Here is a 3,965-nt window from a genome sequence, read left to right on the forward strand (position 1 = left end):
ATATATTTCACTCCATTCGTATTGCCGCCCCGGGTCGAGGTCAAATTCTCCTAAGCCGAGGTTCACGTTTCCGCCCATCGAAGACGCCCACCGAATGCGTCTCCAACGAGCGGAGGGACTAACTGTATAGGGTCAAATTTGACCCTCAGCATCTCTAAGCCAGTAGGTACGCCCAATAAGTGTACGCCTGCCAACGTAGCGGGTACGACTCGGCCGTGGGGCAAAAGCGACATCGTTTAGGACTCAATGTCTTCATTAGGGAGATGTTACCTATCTTTGTAACTTTTTGATTCTTTCGAGGAAGGTCTCCTATTATATAAAGGAGACCTTCACTTTGTAAAAAGGGCATCTGATCTAATACAACTCTCTCATTTTTCTGGCTTTCTCTCTCCATCTCTACTTCAAACGAACGTATCTTATTGAGTTCATACCGTCTCTTTGCAATACTAGATCTACAACAATATTATCATCTTTGCATCTCTAGGATTATTATATTTGATTACGATTTACCCTTTTTCTACTTTTGATTGTTTTTTAGCTTACAAAGTATATTGTTAACTTTTGAGCCAAACAGTAGTGAAGCATGTGGTTAAGCCAAGTGACAAGCTAAAATGAAGCCACATGACAATTTTAGAACAACATTAATAGTTAGAAATTATATATAAATGGAAACATAATTAATGGAAATAGTTTAATAAATCTTATACATAATCTAAATAAATCTTAGACGAATCTAATGTATATATCTATATCTATATTTATATTTATATGTATATTTGTATCTACATTTACATCTATATCTATATTTATATCTATATATTGATTCAGTCATAGATTTTCTTCTATATTAGCTAGAATAATGGAGGTAAAGTTAATTTTAAAACTATAATAGAAAAAATAAAAAATATAGAAAGACCTAAATTGAGATAACCTATGCCAATTTATACTTTGGAGTAAGTTAAAATATAAAATAAAACAAAATTTACTTAAGATATTAAAGATTTATTGGCCTTAAAATTTTAAAAAATTCAAGCAGTAAAATCGGGTCTTACATAAAGTATACATATTATTTATAAGGTAAGAAAAAAAAATAATGAGCAAAAAATATTTTAATAACAAGAATAATAAAGTCATATTAACATTGATAAATCGGGCAAATGGATATTTTATATGTAAATATTAATACAATATTTAATATAATGTGTTCAAACAATTAAAAAAATATTTTTTATGATTAATATTTGAATTGACTACAGTTAGTTTAAGTTTGAAAGCATAACATAATTTTATAAAAATGCGGTCTAATTTAAAAAATAGAATGATAAGAATTATTTGTATTTGAGACGAGAAAGTTTTTAGTTTTTATCTATATTATATTAGAATGAGTGTGGTCGAAATATATACTAAATTCAAACAAGATGTAAAGTCACATGACAATGTAAAAATATTAGAATAATATAAAAGCAGAAATAAAGAATAAATAGGAAAAATAAAACTTCGGATTTTTCATCATAGAGAAAAAGGGCAAAACTTATTTAAATTTGGGATGATAAAGTTTATTATATTATGATAAGAAAGATCATAATATGGATATGTCTAAAAATATTGAATAAGAAAAATAAATTATAGATAGTGTGAGGATATTTATAAATCATAAGTTTAGAAAATAAAATAAAGTAAATATAAAATATCTAAAAATATTATTAAAATTTTCGAGCAATATTTTTATTAAAAAATAAATATTTATTTTATGATTAATGAAATTATATATTTATCTATATTATATTTAAGAATAGCAGTTGATAATGATATTAAGTAAAATTACAAATTAATGAAAATTCACATAAAACGTAATAAGACTATATATTAGATTAAAAAATAGCAAAATTAAAGAAAGGGAAAGACTTTTTGAATTTGAGATTAGAAAGTTCTTAAAATTATGATGAGAATGCTCAAACTATGGATAATACCACAAAATTGAAGTATTTTATGAAAATTAAAAAGATGATAAAAAATAAAAGTTTAAAAATACAAAATAAATTTCTAATATAACTAATTTTACTAATGAAAATTAAAAATTAAATGTGTATATTAAAACTAAAATGGAAAGAAATTTGCATAAAGAAATAAAATGACAGTGAAAACATTACTACAATATTTAGATATAATGTGTTCAAACAATAAAGAAAATATTTTCTTATGATTAATATCTGAATGAAGTGCACTTAGTTTAAGTTTGAAAGTATAGCATAATTTTTTCGAAAATGCGGTGCAATAGTAAATAGAATGATAAGAATTATTTGAATTTGAGATGAGATTTTTTTTTATTCATACTTTTTTTATTTTTGAAAATATTACGTAAAGAAATGAAATGATAGTAAAACTATTACTACAATATTTAGATATAACATTTTCAAACAATACAGAAAATATATTTCTATGATTAAAATAAAATTTAAAAAATACATAAATAAATTCCTAATATAGGTAATTTTACTAATAAAAATTAAAAATTAAATTTGTATCTTAAAATTAAAAAGAAAGAAAATTTAACTACGTCTAATACAATAATAATTATAAGAAAACTCAATAAATTTGGACATAATAATCAAAGAACTTATGTATTAATATTTTGGACTAATAAAAAAGTTACAATTTAAAATAAAAATGTAATACTATTATGGTTATAGTAAAATATTAATATAAAACAGTAGAGATACTAAGAACATTGCTAGAGAAATAGTATATACATGTAATGTACGGGCTGAAGGCAAACTTAAAGAAATCTTACAACATAGGCTTGTATAGGATACAGGAGATATATGTGTAGATTGGAGAAATCGGATTGTAAGGATAGGAGTATAAAGTAAAATTATGTACTGGCTGAGATGGCCATTAAACGATGTAATTTGATTCTTTGGTGATTAATAACATTGTGAATTACCAAACAAAAAAATATTAATATAAAACTAATTAAAATTTATAGTGGGGAAGAGAATGTATAAAAGAATACCTGTAGTGTGAGGATACTTATACTTTCAATTAAATTAAAAATAAATTAATTAAATAATGAAATTATATTTAAAAATATTACTAATAGATTTAAACGATTAAAAAAATTGAATAAAAGGATAAAAGCATATAAATATATTAAATTTCAAGAATAAAAAATTTATATTTATTAAAGACTATTAAAAGGATAATAAGTAAGACATTAAGTTAATTATTAAGCTAAGAAAAGATTATATAATAGTATAATAATGTTAAATAATAAATAATACAATAACTATAAGAAAAGAACAAAAACAAAAAGGAATTTGCGTAAAAATGATGTGATGAATAAGACATATTTGACTTTCAGACAAAAACAAAGTGATAGTAAAAATCTTGTTAAAATAATAGTATAATCTAATGTGCTCAAAAGACAGATCAAGACATGACATGTTTAGTATTCTTTAATATTGACAGCGAAACAAAATACAAGTACTAAAATCAAGGGGATAGTTTGCTGCAAATATAGAAAAAATACATTGTCTACTACGAGATTTGAACAATAATTTCATATCTTGCTTCTTAATTAATATCTAATAAAGTTATATAATTTTTATTTAAGAGGTTTATATTTTAAGGTTATGCACATGATTCAAATAACCTACATCACAATTTGACATAATTTATGTCAACGCATCGCGCGGGTACTAATACTAATATAGATTAACAAAAACAGATTTTTAAAAAGAAGGTGGTAAAATCAGGATTTGGTAATCTATGGACGAGATGTAAATTATTAACTTCGAAAATAGCAAGACTGTAGAAATTATTCGGCTGGACCTAACTCCCTTCATTTTCTAGTCTCTCCTGCAAGTTTCTACTTGGATGGGAGACATTAGTCATAATTAAAAATTAATGGATGAGATTTAATTGAATAAAATAAAGGAAAATTTTCATAAAGCACTATCTTTTAG

The sequence above is a fragment of the Nicotiana attenuata genome, unplaced genomic scaffold, assembly GCF_001879085.1.
Source record: "Nicotiana attenuata strain UT unplaced genomic scaffold, NIATTr2, whole genome shotgun sequence".
Taxonomy (NCBI): domain Eukaryota; kingdom Viridiplantae; phylum Streptophyta; class Magnoliopsida; order Solanales; family Solanaceae; genus Nicotiana; species Nicotiana attenuata.